Source organism: Zea mays, chromosome 4 (assembly GCF_902167145.1).
Source record: "Zea mays cultivar B73 chromosome 4, Zm-B73-REFERENCE-NAM-5.0, whole genome shotgun sequence".
NCBI classification, from domain to species: Eukaryota; Viridiplantae; Streptophyta; class Magnoliopsida; order Poales; family Poaceae; genus Zea; species Zea mays.
Genome location: NC_050099.1, coordinates 217,310,280 through 217,329,845, shown reverse-complemented (window position 1 = coordinate 217,329,845; position 19,566 = coordinate 217,310,280).

Here is a 19,566-nt window from a genome sequence, read left to right as displayed (position 1 = left end):
ACTGACATAAATTGTTTCTGAATTCCTCCCAGGTAATAGTGTCGGGGTTGGCATGGGTGGCGAGATAGGACTCCCACCAAGACTGGGCTGCTCCTCTCAACAGACGAGGACCATACAAAACCTTCTCCCTGTCGTCGCACTGAGCGGTGTGCAACTCCCGCTCCACAGTGTGCAGCCAATCTTCAGCATCCATGGGGTCAGAAGAATGAGCGAACGTTGGGGGATGGCCTCTCATGAATCCAGCACGCTTGTCCCTGGGCATCTCAGGCATCTGAGGTTGAGGTGGTGGCTGCTGCTGCTGCTGAATGGCGGCCAGAGTCTGACCGATGGCTTGAACTGCCTGAGTCTGCATCAAGAACATCTACTCGATCGTCATCGGGGGCGAGGGTGGCAGCTGCTGTTGCTGGGGTGCCTCATCCTGCGATGCTGCCTGCTCCTGCTGAGCACGCCTTCCTCCTCTGCGCTTGTTGTCTGACATCTGCAGAATGCAACCACACATCAGAACTGATCTTGCAAGCTTGCAGCATAAGAAAAGAGTATAGTATTCTTCCACAATACTGAACAGATGAGCATCTTCACTGATCTCCAACACAGGCAAACACAGCTTCTCAGATAAAGAGGAAAGTGGAATAAAAAGGCTTCCCAACTAGGTAACTAATTTTATTAACATTTAACAGGTAAACCAAAGTGCAGGGGATGCCTACACCCTGGCGACAGTCATTACAAAGATCCAAATCCAACATAGTTCATCATGACAAACATAAAGGCACAGGATAAGCAAACTACCCTGTCTAACTAAGACTAACTAAGAGTAAGACTGATGCTAAGACTATAGCTTCTATGCATATATTTTCGTATTAATTACAAGATCTGATGCTGACGATCTATGGTTCTAAATTTATCTTGGTCCTGCAGTCAGGGTCACCATAAGTCTGGTGTCCACACTGAGGTGAGCGGTATGGGTGCTGAGTCCCTACAGGAGCGGGGGAGCCATCCTCCAGGTGACGATGCTCCGCGCGCTCAGCCTGCAGCTGGGCGATCTCAGCACGAGCCCTACTCAGCTCGTCTAATGCATGGTCCAACTCCGTGTTTAGCACGACGGTTAGGTTGACTGTGCTACTCAACCTAGGATTGTCCTCACCAACAGGTGAGACAACCATGCCTCCTGTGCTGCCAGATGGACGACGGGGGTAATACTTCAGGTTGAGACCATCAGCTACCCCATCGAGCACTGAGCAGTAGTGCGAAAGTGCACGCCATGCGGCATCTTGCATGGCCGCCTCAGCTGAGTCCCGCTCAAAGATAGAATAGTGCTCTGAGCAGACCTCCGCACCTCGGAGAATGTTCTCCGGATGGCGCACCAAGCAGGTCGCTTCCCAGTGGTCCGGGTAAACCCCGCGACTGTGCTAGAAGACCACATAGTGATACTCGATAGACCAAGTACGCCGGTCGAGTGCCCGACGTAGCAGGGTGTCGAGCGCATCGTGGAAGTGACACCCGCGAGCAGTGTCGCGAGTGATGGGTTGAGCAACCCATCCTTCCAACTCCTGCTCCTCATAAAGGTCGATGTCGTGGCTCGAGCTGCTGTCGCCACCTCCGTCGTCTGGGTCTCCTCCAGCAGCTACTCCAGCGGCTGGGGCGCTCAGTGGTGGTGCAGGGGGCGCCTCCAGCCGGAGCACAGGGGAGCAGCTCCTCACAGACTCTATCTCCTGCTGAAGGGAGAAAGAAGAGTCCTGCTGCTCTAGTTCCTATCGTCGATGTTCCTGCTCCTCGTGCAGGCGGTGGTGCAGCCTCTCCAAGTGGCTAGACTGACCAGTCACTGGATGGCGAAGCGGACGCTCCGCGAGACGAGAAGGCAAGAAAGGAATGACTGACTTCTGTGTAGTGTGTCTAAGGCGAGCCATCTACAAAAGACACCGTAAGCATAAGAGTGAGAACAAAACTAATATGACCAGCAAGTAGACCATAAATGAATGAGGAATTAGAATAAAACAAAATTTTCAGCAAGGTATAATAATATATAGTAGAACATAGGTTTGGTCGATATGACCAACTTTTGAAGGGATACCAAAGTCAAGGTGAGAATAGGAATCTATGATCCTTAGAACGACCATTCTACTCTAGGTTAGCGGTCCTACAGTCAGCACGGCTTTGATACCACCTATGTCACACCCGGTTTTAGAAGGCAAACCGAATGCGAATCATGTACGTGCCAGGATCAGCAATTCACGTACACAACAGTTACATAACTAGACATCATCACACAGTGCTAAAATAATGACATAAAAGAGGGTATAATATTCGATTACATCATGATGTCCGAGACATCCACATAGTCTTTAACAATAATCAAAGTGCGGAAAAGAAACGTAGATACACACGGCCTACACAGGCAGCCAAATGGGGGTTTGCCGCTAACCCACGCCTAGAACTCATCGTACTCTTGGAACTCCTGGAAGTCCTCCTCCATGACTTCATCTTCACCTGAGCAGTGGTTGCAACGCGGACAACCTAGGGGGGTTTGGTGTGTAAAGCAAGGGTGAGTACACATCAACATACTCAACAAAATGTCCCGTTTGGCTGTAGTGGACTAGCTTTATGTGAAGTTAAGTCAAGCAGTTGCTTTTAGTTGGTCAGGTTATTATTTACTAGAAGAAAGCCAGGTTTTAGCATTAACCCAAGTTATTAACCCGATGTACCCTTTCCAAACGGAAAGAATACCACTTACCAGCACCATAGTCATAACCAAAACCATCATCCTCGTCACCACCTGTAAACCAAACATCTCTGATCCAGTATCACTAATCAATGGAGCTCCCTTGGCCGCTCATAACCGTGAGCACGACTGATATATCAGTTTCATAACATTCTGCGGAGGTTGCACACTTTACCCACAAGCCGTGATTCCCTCTTGCCTCGGGTCGATCAAACCCTTAAACACTACCAAGGTGAATAGGCAGGGTCTCACTACGTAGCCTTTACAAAGGTTCCCTGGGGCTGTAGCCACCCGTTAGGTTTCCTAAATGCACCGAACTCCTCCCCAAGGGGCGAACCAACCTTGGCAGAGCGAGCCGCATACACCGAGCCCCATTAACGGCACGACAGCGAAGCGAACTACACCCCAGTTCCTCTAATTACTTAGCTAAGGGCGTCCCACTCCACCCTCATGGTTGCACTGTTTTCCCGGGCGGTCATCCAACGAACAGGTCCTTACGGAGAGGCACTCGAGAAATAGCTCGAGTCCCCTCAAGGGCCACAAGTACCATCATCATAATCAAAAGGGAAAACAGCGTATCATAGATAATCTCATTATGTTCATTGATTAATGTGTAGCGCTAGCATAAAGCTAAACTGAAATAACCCAACCAAAATAGGTAAACAAGGACAAGATAAACCAAAAGCTAGTCAATCCTTAGGTATAAATTGTGTAAATGCGGGGAGTGAATTATAAGAATGAGTAGGACATAGATGGGTCAAGGGACACTTGCCTTCACCAATCGACTGCTGCTCAGGGTCTTCACCTGCAACTCCTTCGGACTCCGCCAACTGAACGTTATCTATACGAGTTCAAACATACATTTCATACATTTAATACAAAAGAACAGTACACCATACAATAGAATACAATAAGTAAATAGACGTTCGACGTAGGGCTCACTGTTGGAACTTGCTCTCAGTCGCAAGGGGGTCCAACAAGGGTGAATAGTGACGTTAACAGGGTTTACGCGCTAGATGGCAAAAGCTCTGTTCATCTGGCCTCTCACGGGCACTGTGCGGGGGTATTTATAGGTATCAGAGTGCCCAGCGCCTTGTGTTAAGGACACATGTGCCCTCAGCCACCTAGGTTATCCCCAGAATATTCCCATAAAGCAAGGTTACAGACTGTAATTACAGGAATGCCTTTACAAATTAGGCCCGTAACACGCGGCGGCCACGCAGGGCCCGTTACAATGGGCCGGATCACACGTGGGCCTCTGAGCTGGACGAGGCCGCACGGTGGGATGACGCCGTCGCAGGCCTTCGTCTGGTGCCGAATAAAGCGAAGGGTGTCCCTGCCCGTTCTGTCTCTGATGGACCGGCGACTGTAGCGAAGGCCTTGAGCGAAGGGTGGCGTCTTTGCCTTCGCCCCAACATTTGCCCTCCGAGGGACCAGTTCGACAAAGTCACCTGGTGCCGAAGACGTCGCTAGATGGCGGAGACGCTGCCCTCGCTCGAAGTGGTTCCGCGGGGTTTTTGACATGACCGTTGATTGACACCGTACTGTTGGATTGCGGGTTTCCCGAAGCACCGCGCCCTGTTGGATTGCGGGTTTCCCGAAGAGCCGCGCCCTGTCTATAAAAGGGGGCAGGGGTCGGCGCTTTTTGAACTTCACTTTCCGCGCTCCGTGAAAACCCTAGCCGCCTTTTCCACCGTCTTGCTGCTCGTCTGCCCGCCGTGCTCTTGTTCGCCGGAGATCTGGCTCGAGTGAAGCAGACCGCCCGCCGCCGCCGATGGTACGTAGCGATGTCGACCTCCTCTTCTTCCGCTGCCGCTACGCCGCCGGCCGATGCCTCGCCGCCGGTCGACGCCTCGTCTGAGGAGACGCTGAGTAGTTTGGTGGTGGAGGAGTTGCGCGCCGGCGATTCTGTGGATTTTGGCGTATCGCGGATGTCGTCGGTCCGCGTGCAAGATATGCAGCGGCTGGGTTACTTTGGCGACGGAGTTGCTCGTGTCCCGGGGACGGAGGAAGTCCCCGAGCCGGAAGGCGAGTTGGTTGTGTTCGAGGCGTTCTTCGCCGCCGGTCTCCGCCTGCCTGCGCACCGATTTGTTGGCGAAGTCCTGCGCAGGTTTAACGTTCAGATACATCAGCTGACTCCGAATGTCGTGGTGGCTCTGTCGAAGTATGTCTGGGCGACGACTTCGTACGGCGGACAGCCATCAGTCGAAGTCTTTGCGAAGTACTATTGCCTGCACTGGCAGAAGAGGATGATTGGAGATGAAGTTGCCCAGTTTGGGTCCTGTACGTTTACGCCGAAGACCGGCAAGACCACGATGCAGGTAGTCGAGTTGGTTCCTTGCGCCCGCAACAAGTGGGGCAACTGGAATGAGTTTTGGTTTTACGTCGCTGAGGGTGCCATCGAAGACCATGAGGGGCTCCCCGTGTCCGAGATGTGTTCGCATTTTTACTCAGCATACCCGCCCTTTGAGGTGGCGGAGGAGGATGCGGACGAAGGGGCCCTTCGGTGCGCCGCCGGCCTGAGCAGCGGGCGCGATTTGGTTGAAGAATTTGTGGCGTACGGGGTATGGCCCTTGGCGCATGGCTGGGCGTTGGGCGAAGTGTGCCCTCGCCAGATGCCTTCCCATGGTGGGAAGATGGTGCGAAGTCCTGCCTTCGCGCTGAATCTGCAAAGCCGCAATCCGGCCGCCTTTGTGCGTGAGGCGGAGGATGGGGCGGCACGGCTCGTTGGTCGGTACGTGCCGAGGATAGAGGGCCAGCGCAGCTGGGATATCTGCGGGTCGAATGACCGTTTGAACAGGGTTTTTGAATTGAATCAACTGCCGTATGACGGCTATCCCGGCCAAGACGATGTGGACCGCCGCGGGAAGAAGCCGGTGGTGGAGACTGGGGACGACCCTGCGCCGGTGGCTGCCCCATCCTCTAAAAAGAGGAGATTAGGTACTGCTATGGGAGGACTTGGGGTTTCCGATGGTTTTGCTAGAGAGTTGATGAGGACATGCGCGGCCCCGGGGGGAAGGATGTCTTCGCCCGAGCTCCGGGAGTCTTCGGCGCGGATGCTGAGGGTTACCGGGGGTTGGTGGCCTAGGAATGTTCCTATCCCCCGCGCGGCCGGCGAAGACTTTTTTACATCTCGCATGGTTCGTGAATGGAAAGTTTTTCCTTACGGGCGGAATATTGCTGCTGTTGTGTCGGCAGTGATGGACAAGGATCGCCAGGGAGCTGCACAAAAGCGTCAGGCGGTTGTCAGGCTTCATGAAGCCCGGCCGAAGAGGCAGCGGGGGGCTGCGAAGGCTGTGGCCCCCGATGGAGGCAAGCCGCCGCTGGCGGCGAAGTCGGGCGTCCCTGCATCTAGCAAGGCGCCGGAGGCAGCGGCAGGCGCCGGTGGTTCCAAACCGACGAAGGCTGTGCCGGCGTCCAGCAGGGTGCCGGAGGTCGCGAAGGCGGCCCGAGGGTTGCCGTCGTCAGGCAAGCGCGTCGCCGACTTCGCCACCGATAATAGTGTGGACGACTATCTTGGTGGTAAGCCGTTGGATTGTTTTTTTAATTCGTTGATACGTCGCAGGGTCGGACAAAGGCCAACTTGCTATTGTTGCGCCTGCCGCGGCGACCACGGCGGCTGTCGTAGTGCCGAAGGCGAAGGGCGGTGCTCTTAGCGCCGGAGGCGAGATGTCGGCACTCGCGTCCGTCAGGGATGAGGCGGGCGCTGTGTCCCACCGGCTGAAGGAGGTGAAGGAGGCACTAAGTCAGGTCCGTTGGGCTAGACTTCGGTGTTTTTTTTGTGTCGGCTTTGTTGGGGCCGCGGTCTTACGTGTGTTTCGCAGGCGGCTGACTTCGCCGACCGCACAGCGTCGGGGGCCCTCACGGCAGTTGTGTCTGCCGAAGTCGAGAGACTTCGGACGCAACATGCTGACGCCGTCCGTGAAAAATCGGCCGCCGACAGTAAGTGCCGCAAGCTGGAGGGGGAGAAGACTGACCTCCGGCGCCAACTGGCGGGGGAGAGGAGGGAGACCAACGAGGCCCTCGCCAAGGCGCAGGCTGCGCAGGCGGAGGCCAATCTGGCGCGGGCGGAGGGCAATCTTGCCAGGGAGCGCGCCGAGCAGCTGCAGGAGCGGCTCATCGCCCTGGAGAGCCGTGTGGAGAGGGCTGAGGCCGCGATGCGCGCGGAGGCTGAGCGGACGCGCAAACAACTTATGGATTCATACCATGAGCTGGGCACGCGGACCGGTGACTTCGAAGTGCCGGACCGAGAGCCCGGACTTCGCTGCCTGGAGTGGGTACAGGAGGAGTTGCAGGCACTCCCCACTATCGTGGAGGGGTTTATGTCGTATGCCTCCCTGGTCACCTGCGAGGGGGCGATGAACGCGCTCTCCCGCGAAGGGTGCCGGCACTTTGAGGTCTTCGACCAAGCTGATGAAGATTTTGAGCGAGATATCTACAAGGTTGAGGACCCCATAGTGAAGGAATCCGCCGGAGCCATCTACGACCGGATGTGGGGTCCGCACGGTCGCGAGGTGGTCAGGGAGCGGGCCGAGACGGCGAGGGCTCAGGTAACATTTGGCGTTTGTTTGGCGTTTGCTGGATGTGGGCTATGTGTGGGTTTGCTGAATTTGTGTGCTGTGTCTTAGGCGGCGCGCGGCGAGAGGGTGGATGACTTCGGGGCGCTGAACAGCGCGCTACCTGACCCGGAGCCGATCCCGGTGGAGGCCGTGTCCGGGGCCGCCCTGGAGCCGCCCCCGGAGACTGCGGAAGGCGCTCCGGATGCCCCCGCATCTGCTGCGGCCGGCGGAGACCTGCCCCCAGAGACCGCCGAAGGCGCGCCTGATTCTCCCGCAGCCCCTGTGCCGAGGGCTGAAGATCCTGTGACGGTGGCGACGGAGGCGACAGCGGACCAGGCGGCGGCAACGGCTGGGTCTTCGCAGGTGGCGGCGAAGGCGACAGCGGACCAGGCGGCGGACCAGGCGGCGGCAACGGCTGGGTCTTCGCAGGTGGCGTAGTGGGTGTGGATAGTTAGGGAATTTTGGATATGTTGCTGAATTTTGGTTGCTGCGCAGGTTCAAGATTTTGGGCCTGCGCACGCAACCGCCACTATTAATTTTCTGGCGGCTTCGACCGTGGATGGTGGTAATAAATGTGATGGGTCTGCATCTAAGTTTTCTGATTTTGTCGACTCTGGGAGCTCGGTTGAGTGGACTGAGGAGTCGTCGGAGGAGGACTTGGACTACTTTGCGGCCTTGGATGTGGCAGCGGCGGAGGCTTCACCGCGCGCTGCGGACACAGAAGATGTGCCTGGTCCGAGTACCGGGCGCCGGCGGCGAAGGGCGGTTGCGAAGCGTAGAGTGAGTGGGGCGGAGGGAGGTCGGCTTCGTGTGAGTAGGGCTGGCCGGCAAGAACTGTTGTCTTTGCCAGCCGCCGTGAGTACAGGTGAAGGGGAATTGCGAAGTCTTTTTTGCGGGTGAGGAGCTTAGGATAATGTTATTTAATTATAGGGAGATGGGAATTATTCCTAAGGTTGAGCCGATGTAGAGTGTAGTGCCCTCGCTTGTACATGTGTAAAGGCTTGTATGATGAGGTTGTGTGCCCCCGCACACTTGGCTATGCTTGCGAAGGCGTTATGTACTTGGTCTGGTGTGTTTTGTTATGCTGTGCTGGTGCGCATATAGTCGGTCTTGGCGCGGACAGTTTGGTGTGGTCGTTTTTGCTTTTGTTGTGCTAGTCCGGCTGCACCCTTAGGCGACTTCTGCACGGATAGTCTTCGCGGTAGACTTCGGTTTTTCGCACTTGTTGTGCTAGTCCGGCTGCACCCTTAGGCGACTTCTACACGGATAGTCTTCGCGGTAGACTTAGGTTTTTCGCACTTGTTGTGCTAGTCCGGCTGCACCCTTAGGCGACTTCTGCACGGATAGTCTTCGCGGTAGACTTCGGTTTTTCGCACTTGTTGTGCTAGTCCGGCTGCACCATTAGGCAACTTCTGCATGGATAGTCTGCGCGGTAGACTTCGGTTTTTCGCACTTGTTGTGCTAGTCCGGCTGCACCCTTAGGCGACTTCTGCACGGATTTGTCGCACGCGAGGGTGGCTAGCGCTGAGCCTCGCGGTGACCTCGTATTGGTCGAATGTCGAAGACCGTCGTCGCGGTCTTTTTTCGACGCATGTTTTTGCGGGGGATTTTTCACATATATATTACATGGCTCCGCCTCGTTAAAAACCTCACCCCCCGGGAGGAAAAGAGTGCGGGCCAGAATAAGATTGTTTTTGCGAATTACAAGGGCGAATCAGCCCTGATGAGTCAAATAAAAAATTTGCGGAGGTTGTCGATGTTCCAGGTCTTCGCCGTTTGGCGTTATGAGCCTGTAAGCGCTGGGGGAAGCTTTCGTCTTGACTATAAAGGGGCCCTCCCACTTGGGCTCCAGCTTGCCCCTAGACTCTGTTCGGGCTGTTCGGACGAGTACAAGGTCCCCTTCGCTGAATTCCCTTGGGATGACTGCGTGGTCGCGCCATGCTTTTGTCTGGGCTTGGTATTTGTTTAGGGCCTACAGGGCGAAGACTCGGTCTCCGTCAATGAGATCCTTTGAAGTTGGCTCGTCCACGTCAGGGACGGCTGACGGAACTGTTCGCGGGGACCCATGTTTTATTTCTTGTGGGGTCATGGCCTCCGATCCGTATAGAAGGCGGAAAGGAGTAAACCCGGTCGCCCTGCACTCAGTCGTGTTTAGTGCCCAGACCGCCTCGGGTAACAAATCGGTCCATCTGCCCTTTTTTCATCGAGGAGCATCTTTTTGACAGCTGTGAAGATTTTTCCATTGGCGCGCTCCACAACTCCGTTGGACTGCGGATGATAGACTGAGGCGAAGGCAAGCTTGGTGCCAATGGAGAAGCAAAAATCCTTGAAGTCTTGGCTGTCAAACTGCTTGCCGTTGTCAAATGTTAGTTCGGACGGTACTCCGAAGCGGCAAACAATGTTTTGCCAAAAGAATTTTTGGGCAGTTTTTGATGTTATTGTGGAAACAGCCCTTGCCTCGATCCATTTGGTGAAGTACTCGACAGCGACGAAGGCGAACTTAAGGTTCCCCTGAGCGGTGGGCAGGGGCCCGACAATGTCCAGGCCCCAGCGCTGGAGAGGCCATGTGTGGGCGATCAGCTTTGTATACTGCGAGGGGCTGCCTGACCGAGGAGAGAACTTCTGGCAGGCTTCACAGGACCTTGTGACCCAATTTGCGGCGCAGATCATTGCGGGCCAGTAAAAGCCTTGGCGGATCACCTTAGCAGCTAGGGCCCTTGGCCCTGCATGTGAGCCGCACGTGCCACTGTGGACTTCGCGCAAGATCTGGATGCCTTCGGTTTCGGTGACGCACTTAAGCATTGGCTGACTGACCCCTTTCTTGTAGAGTTGGCCTTCAACCAGTGCGAAGTCTCGGCTTCGATGTCTGAGGCGCTTAGCCTCACTGATGTCGGTTGGATGATAGTACCCCTGTAGGAACAGGGTTATTGGTGCCCGCCAGTCTTCGGTCATGATAAGGTTGACTATGCGGTGGCCCTCGCTGTCGTTAGTTATTTGGAGCCCTTCGGGGCTCCGGACGGCTGGCGTGCCGATGACATGAAAGAACACATCGGAGGGCAAGGACTCGCCCCTAGCGGCAGCCTTGGCCAATGCGTCGGCCTCTTCATTCTTGGCCCGATCCACATGCTGCAAGGTGAATCCCTTGAATTGTCTCTCGAGACTTCGGATGGCCGCGAGGTATTGCATAAGCGCGGGGTCCTTTGCTGCATAGTCTTTCTCGACTTGGCCGGCAACTACCTTGGAGTCTATTTTGATGATGCAGGTGGTGACTCCGAGGGCCCTTAGCTTGCGGAGGCCGAGGATGACTGCTTCGTATTCTGCTATATTATTTGTGCATCTGTCGGATTCCAGAGCGAAGCTGAGGCGTGCTGCATATTTGTGCTTGACCCCGACTAGTGAGGTGATGACTGCGGCGGCGCCTGCCCCCGCATGGCACCATGCGCCGTCGCAATGGATTGTCCCGACCTTCTCTGCGGACGGATCTAGCTGTGTTGTTGGCCTAGTCCAGTCAATGACGAAGTCTGCCAGGACTTGTGACTTGATGGCTGTCCTGGGCTCGAAGCTGATGTGGTAGCCGGAGAGTTCGGCCGCCCACTTGGCAATCCTCACCGATGCCTCCGGGTTTCTGAACAATTCGCCGAGTCCCCTGTCTGAGGTGACTCGGACCTTGAATGCTTCGAAGTAATGGCGCAATTTGTGCGAAGACATAACGACTGCGTAGGCAATCTTCTCCAGCTCTGTCATGTTGCACTTGGACGGTGTCAGCACTTCGGAGACATAGTAAACGGGGCACTGCCTGACCACGCCCTCGATTGTCTGCTCCTGCACTAGTGCCACGCTGACCGCATGCGGCGAAGCCGCGACGTAGAGCAACAGGGGGAGCGAGGAGTCGGGGCTTGTAAGGATGGCCAACTCTGTCAGGTACTGTTTTAATGAGGCAAAGGCCACCGCCTGCTCTGGTCCCCAGGCGAAGTCTTTTGCACCACGGAGTGTTTTGAGGAAGGGGAGACTTCGCTCGGCGGACCTTGAGATGAATCTGTTGAGAGCGGCCAATCTGCCTGTCAGGCACTGGACGTCTCTGGCGGACTGCGGAGGCGTCATGTTTATGATGGCCTGAATCTTGGTTGGGTTGGCCTCGATGCCGCGGTGTGATACCAGGTAGCCCAATATTTTGCCTTGGCGAACGCCGAAGATGCACTTTTCCAGGTTTAGGCAGAGTCGTGCGTCTCGCATGTTCGCGAATGTCTTGGCGAGGTCGGTGAGATGGTCCTCCTTGCTCTTGCTGGCGACGACAATGTCGTCCACATATGTGAATATATTTCTGCCAACTTGCCTTTCGAGCACTGTTTTGGTAAGCCTGGAGAAGGTGGACCCGGCGTTCTTGAGTCCCTCCGGCATTCTGATGAAGCAATATGTGCCGAAGGGTGTTATAAAGCTGGTGCTAGCCTTGTCTTCCTCTTTCATGTATATCTGGTGGTAACCGGAGGAGCAGTCGAGGAGTGACATGACCTCGCATCCAGCCGCGCTATCGACTATTTTGTCGATCCGCGGCAACGGGAAATTGTCCTTTGGGCAGGCCTTGTTGAGACTGGTGAAATCGATGCACATTCGCCACTTCCCGCTTTTTTCTGTACCATTACAACATTGGAGAGCCACGTGGGATAAGCCACCGGCTCGATGAATTTGGCTTCCAGGAGGCGGTGCACCTCAGCCTTGGCGGCCTCTGTCTTCTCGTCGGACATTTTGCGAAGCCTCTGCTTTTTTGGTCGCACCGAAGGGTCAATTCCCAAGCTGTGCTCAATTATGGATCGGCTGACTCCGACCAGATCGAGGGCAGACCAGGCGAAGACATCTTTATTCTTGGACAGGCAGCAGAGGAGTTTCTCCTCTTCATGCGAAGTGAGGTCTTCGCAGATAGTGACTGTCTGCTTGGGCGTGGCCTGATCGAGGGGGACTGTCTTGGTCCCGTCGTTGCTCTGCAGCTGTGCCTTGTCGTGCTGTTTGTCGGTTGGGCTGGCGGGCGCGGGGACCTCGCGCTGGGCCGTGAGGCAGTGCACGTTTCTCTGACCGGGCACGAAGTCCCGCTCTATGTTGCGCGCCGTCTACTGGTTGCCGTAGACCGTAATAACGCCTAACGGACCTGGTATCTTCATACATAGGTACAGTCCGTGAATGGCGGCTTCGAACTTATTGATGGAGCCCCGGCCCATGATGGCGTTGTATGGATATACCATATCCACAATATCAAAGGTCACTTGCTCACTTCGGGCATTGGGTGCTTATCTCTGGGCATCTGAGGCATCTGAGGCTGAGGTGGGGCCTGCTGCTGTTGCTGCTGCTGCTGCTGAATAGCGACCAAAGTCTGACCGATGGCTTGAACTGCCTGAGTCTGCATCAGAAACATCTGCTCGATCGACATCGGGGGCGGGGGCGGCAGGTGCTGCTGCTGAGGCACCTCCTCCTGTTGAGCGGCTGGCTCCTGCTGAGCACGCCTTCCTCCTCTGCGCCTGTTCTCTGACATCTGCAGAATGCAACCACACATCAGAACTGATCTGGCAAATCTTGCAGCATAAGGAAAGAGAATAGAATTCTTCAACAGCACTGGACAGATGAGCATCTTCACTGATCTCCAACACAGACCACACAGCTTCTCAGATAAAGAGGAGAGTGGAATAAAAGGTTTCCCAACTATATAACTAACTCCATTAACATAATAGATAAACCAAAATGCAGGGGATACCCACACTCTGGTGACAGTCATTACAAAGATCCAAACCAAACATAGTTCATCATGACAAACATAAATGCACAGGATATAGCAAACTACCCTGTCTAACTAAGACTAACTAAGACTGAGACTAAAGCTAAAACTGAAGCTTCTATGTATATATATTTCGTATTAATTACAAGATCCAACTCTAACGATCTATGGTTCTAGAGTTATCTTGGTCTTGCAGTCGGGATTGCCATAAGACTGGTGTCCACGCTGAGGTGAGCGGTACGGGTGCTAAGTCCCGACGGGAGCGGGGGAACCACCGTCCAGGTGACGACGTTCCGCGCGCTCAGCCCGCAGCAGGGCGATCTCAGCACGAGCCCTACTCAGCTCATCTAATGCATGGTCCAGCTCCGTGTTTAGCACGGCGGCTAGGTTGACTGTGCTGCTCAACCTAGGATTGCCCTCACCGACAGGTGAGACAATCGCGCCTCCTGTGCTGCCAGATGGACGGCGGGGGTAATACTTCAGGTCAAGACCGTCAGCTGCCCCACCGAAAACCGAGCAGTAGTGCGAAAGCGCACGCCGTGCAGCATCTTGCATGGCTGCCTCAGCTGAGTCCCGTTCAGAGATAGAATAGTGCTCTGAGCAGGCCTCTGCACCCTGGAGACTGTTCTCCGGGCAGCGCACCAAGCAAGTTGCCTCCCAGCGGTCCGGGTAGACCCCGCGACTATGCTGGTAGACCACACAGCGATACTCGACGGACCAAGTATGCCGGTTAAATGCCCGACGTAGCAGGGTGTCGAGCGCATCGTGGAAGTGACACCCGCGAGCAGCGTCGCGAGTGATGGGTCGAGCAACCCATCCTTCCGGCTCAGGGTTAGCAGAGAAGTCGGTGTCGTGGCTCGAGCTGTCGTCGCCATCTCCGTCGTCTGGGTCTCCTCCAGCAGCTACTCCAGAAGCTGGGACGCCCAGTGGTGGTGCAGGGGGCGCCTCCAGGGGAAGCACAGGGGAGCAGCTCCTCACAGACTCTATCTCCTGGTGGAGCGAGAAAGAAGAGCCCTGCTGCTCCTGTCGTCGACGCTCCTGCTCCTCACGCAGGCGGTGGTGTAGTCTCTCCAAGTGGCTGGACTGTCCGGCCACGGGACGGCGAAGCGGACGCTCAGCAAGGCGGGAGGGTAAGAAGGGGATGACCGACTTTCGTGCAGTGTGTCTAAGTCGAGCCATCTACAAAAGACATCGCAAGCAAAAGGGTGAGAACAGAATTAATATGACCAACAAATAATGAATCATAAGTAAATGAAGGATTAGAATAAAACATGATTTTCAGCAAGGTATAATATATAGTAGAACATAGGTTTGGTCGGTATGACCAACTTTTGAAGGGATATCAAAGTCAAGGCAGAGACAGAGGTCTATAGTCCTTAGAACGACCATTCTACTCTAGGTTAGCGGTCCTACAGTCAGCACGGCTTTGATACCACTTATGTCACACCCGGTTTTAGAAGGCAAACCGAATGCGAACCATGTACGTGCCAGGATCAGTTATTCACGTACACAGCAGTTACATAATATGGACATCATCACACAGTGCTCAAAATAGTATTAATAAGGGAAAATAGTCGATTACATCATACGTCTGAGACGTCCATATAGTTCTTACAATAGATCAAAGTGCGGAAAAGAAACGCAGATAAACGCGGCCTTCACAGGCAGCCGACTGGGGGTTGCCGCTAACCCACACCTAGAACTCGTCGTAATCTTGGAACTCCTGGAAGTCTCCTTCCACAGCTTCATCTTCGCCTGAGCAGTGGTTGCAATGCTGACAACCTGGGGGGGGGGGGTTTGGTGTGTGGAGCAAGGGTGAGTACACATCAACATACTCAGCAAGTATCCTGTTTGGCTGTAGTGGACTAGCTGTATGTGGGGATAAGTCAAGCAGTTGCTTTTAGTTGGTCAGATTATTACTTACTAGTAGAAAGCCAAGTTTTAGCATTAACCCAAGTTATTAACCCAAACGTACTCCTTTCCAAACGGAAAGAGTACCACTTACCAGCACCATAATCGTAATCAAAACCATCAATCTCATAACCACCTGTATCAAAGTATCTCTGATCAAGTACCACTAATCACTGGAGCTCCCTTGGCCGCTCATAACCGTGAGCACGGCTGATATATCAGTTTTCAAACACTCTGCAGAGGTTGTGCACTTTACCCACAAGCCGTGATTCCCATTCTGCCCGGAGATCATGACTCTCCATTGATCACTACCAAGGTGACCCAGCAGGGCATCACTACGTAGCCTTTACAAAGATTCCCCGGGACTGTAGCCACCCGTTAGGTTTCCTAAATGCACCGCACTCCTCCCCAAGGGGCGAACCCAAACTTGGCAGAGCGAGCCGCATACACCGAGCCCCATTGACGGCACAACGGCTAAGTGAACTACACCCCGGATCCTCTAATTATTCAGCTAAGGGCACCCCATTCTACCCTCATGGTTGCACTGTTTTCCCGGGCGGTCATCCATAGAACATGTCCTTACGGAGAGGCACTCGAGAAACCGCTCGAGCCCCCTTGAAGACCACAAGTATCACATCATAATAAGAGAAGGGAAAACAGCGTATCATAGATAATCTCATCATGTTCATTGATTAGAGTTAAGCAATAGCATAAAGCTAAACAGTAATAATCCAACCCAAATAGGTAAACAAGGACATGGATAACAAAAGCCAGTCAATCCTTAGGCATAAATGTGTAAAGCGGGAGGTGAATTAAATAATGAATAGGACATAGATAGGTCAAAGGACACTTGCCTCCACCAACCGACTGCTGCTCAGGGGCTTCTCCTGCGAGTTCCTTGGGCTCTTCAACCGGATCGTTCTCTATGCGATTGCAAGCATACATACATTCATCCATTCAAATTGGGAAACAAACAACACATCATACAAGGGAACAAATAAAGTGAATATGCATCAAGTATGACATTCGATATCGCATTCATTATGGTTAGAAAGAAACGGGAAAAGGTCTCGCGGGAGGGGGGGGTTAAAGCTTATGCACTAATGATTAGTTACAATTGGTTCTAACAAAAGAATTCAGTTATATGCACTAATGGAAACCTAGTCGTTTTTAGTTGATCAACATTGGACTGGATAAACAATTAATTGTATGAATAACTAGCATAACGAAATTCTAAATTAAGTTTCCTATTTCAATAACATGAACAATGATTAACCTACCTAAAATAAAATAAGTAACAGTAATGAAAGAAAATAAATAAAAAAATAAAATAAAAAAAGGGGGGCAGTTGAACCGGCCAGGGGCAGGGGCGGGGCGGCCGAGCCGGCGGCGCGCAGGGGCGGTTGGGCAGGGGCGGGCGGGCGGTTGGGCCGGGGCCGGGGCGGCCGAGGCCGGGCGGCGCAGGGGTGGCCGAGCCGGGCGGGCACGGGGCAGGGCGCGCGGGGCGGCCGAGCCGGCCAAGGGCGGGGCAGGGCGCGCGGGGCGGCCGAGCCGGCCATGGCGGCCGAGCTGGGCGGCGGGCGGCCGAGCGGCGAGGGGAAAGGGGGAGGGGAGATGGGGGAGGGAGGAGAGGGGGAGGGGGACCTCACCGGGGGCGGGGACGGGCGGCCGAGCGGCGGGGCGGCCGGGCTGCAGGGGCGGCCGAGTGGCGGGGCGGGGGCTAGGGCAGGGGGCGGCGGTTGGGTTGGGGAAGAGAGAAAATGAGAGGGAGGGAGAGGGGTTGGGGAATTGGGGGGATTTGGGGGGAAGGGAGGGGGCGGTTGGGCCAATGGGCCCAAAGGGGGCGCGCGGGGGGGGGGGGGGGCGGCTGGGCCGGCCCGGGGCGGCCCACGGCGCGGGAGAGAGAAAGAGAGGAGAGAGAGAAAGAAAAAGAAAAGAAAGAAAAGGTTTTTTTTCTCCTTTTCGAAATCCGATCTTTCTAGATGAATGCACTTACATCTCTAAGCAATCAAAGAATGCATAGTTCGGCATGGTGCATCAAACAACATAAAGTAATTTAGGGTTTTTTTCATAACACGGGAAATCCAAGCCAAACCCCGCTATAACTTTGGAAAAGGTCAAGGTTTAGCGAGAGAATGAGAAAAGAAAAGAGTAACGCCTGAATTTGGTGAGAGAAAAGAAGAAAAAATTCTACCCCCAAATTCAGGGCGTTACAAACCTATCCCCCTTAAAAGAATCTCGCCCTCGAGATTCAGGGTTGGCTAGCAAAGAGCTCAGGGTATTTAGCCATCAGATCATCTTCACGCTCCCAGGTTGCTTCTTCTTCAGAGTGATGGTTCCATCTGACTTTGCACATTCTGATGGTCTTCCTTCGGGTGACTCTGTCTGCAACCTCAAGGATCTGCACTGGCTTCTCAACGTAGGTCAAGTCCTCCTGGACTTCAAGACCTTCCACTGGCAACTGCTCTTCTGGCACACGCAAGCACTTCTTCAACTGAGACACATGAAAGACATCATGCACAGCTGACAAATTCTCGGGCAAACTGAGCTGATAGGCCACTTCTCCACGTCTTGCAAGAATCTGATACGGACCGATGTAGCGGGGTGCTAGCTTGCCTTTCACTCCGAACCTTCTGACTCCTCTGATCGGTGACACTTTCAGATAGACGAAGTCTCCGACTTCGAAACTCAGCTCTCTTCTTCTTGTGTCTGCATAGCTTCGCTGCCTCGATTGCGCTATCTTCAGATTCTCTCGAACCATCTTGATGTTCTCTTCGGCTTCAAGCAAAATGTCTGGCCCAAACACTTGCTTCTCTCCAGGCTGATCCCATTGCAACGGAGTTCTACAACTCCTTCCATAGAGCGCCTGAAATGGTGACATCTTCAAACTGGCCTGGTAACTGTTGTTATAGGAAAACTCTGCATAAGGCAATCTCTTATCCCATCCGGACTGATCTTGCAACGCACAGGCTCTCAACATGTCTTCAAGAATTTGGTTGGTTCTTTCGGTCTGGCCATCTGTCTGCGGATGATAAGCTGAACTGAAATTCAGATGCGTGCCCAAAGCTTCATGCAACTGCTGCCAGAAATGAGAGGTGAACTGCGTTCCTCTGTCTGACACTATCTTCTTTGGCACACCATGAAGACAAACGATCCGAGACATATACAACTCTGCCAATACGGCACTGCTATAGTTGGTCTTGACAGGTATGAAGTGGGCTGACTTGGTCAAACGGTCCACTACTACCCAAATGGAATCGTAGCCGGCTCGAGTGCGAGGCAATCCGACTATGAAGTCCATACCAATTTCATCCCATTTCCACTGAGGGATCTGCAACGGTTGCAACAATCCAGCTGGTCTCTGGTGCTCTGCCTTAATTCTTCGGCAACTATCGCACATAGCCACATGTTCTGCGATTTCCCTCTTCATTCCGTACCACCAGAATTTCTTCTTCAGATCCTGATACATCTTCTCACTGCCAGGGTGAATCGAATAAGCTGTCTCATGAGCTTCCTTGAGAATCAACTCCCGAATGGACTGGACATTGGGAACACACAAGCGGTCTTTGAACCATATCACGCCTTCTGCATCCTTTCGAAAATCTTTGCCTTTGCCATCTAGGATCAGTCGCCGAATCTCACTGATCTTCTCATCATTCTTCTGCGCTTCTTTGATTTCGCGCTCCAAGGTAGGTTCCAACTCAACTGTAACTCCTCGCGAATTGTTCAGAAATCCGAGACTCAACCTGTCAAACTCCTTGGCCAACTCATAAGGCATCGGACGAGCGACCATCAGATTGACTTGACTCTTTCTGCTCAAAGCATCTGCCACTACGTTTGCTTTGCCTGGATGGTAATGGATCTCCAACTCATAGTCTTTGATCAACTCTAACCATCTTCGTTGCCTCATGTTCAACTCTGACTGAGTGAATATGTACTTCAGACTCTTGTGATCTGTGTAAACATCGCATTTCTGTCCATACAGGTAGTGCCTCCATGTCTTCAGTGCGTGAACCACTGCTGCCAACTCTAGATCATGGATTGGGTAATTCTTCTCATGAACCTTCAACTGCCGGGACGAGTAAGCCACAACTCTTCCCTCTTGCATCAACACACATCCCAAACCCGTGTAACAAGCATCACAATACACCGAGAAGGGCTTGTGCACATCAGGCAAGACTAGGACAGGCGCTGTAGTCAACTTTTCTTTCAGCGCTTCAAAGGCCTCTTGGCATTTCTGGGTCCACTTGAACTCAACTTTGTTGCCTAGCAACGCTGTCATTGGTTTCGCAATCTTCGAAAACCCTTCAATGAATCGCCGATAATATCCGGCCATTCCAATGAAACTCTTGATTCCTCTAGCATCTGTTGGCGCTTTCCAGTTCAAAATGTCTGCCACTTTCTTTGGATCCACAGCCAATCCTTCCTTGTTGATTATGTGACCCAAGAACAGGACTTCACTGATCCAGAACTCACACTTGCTCAACTTTGCATACAGCTGGTGCTCTCGCAATCTTTGCAATACCATCCTCAAATGATCTGCGTGCTCTTCTTCGCTTTGAGAATAAACCAGAATGTCATCAATGAATACCACCACAAACTTATCAAGGTAATCCATG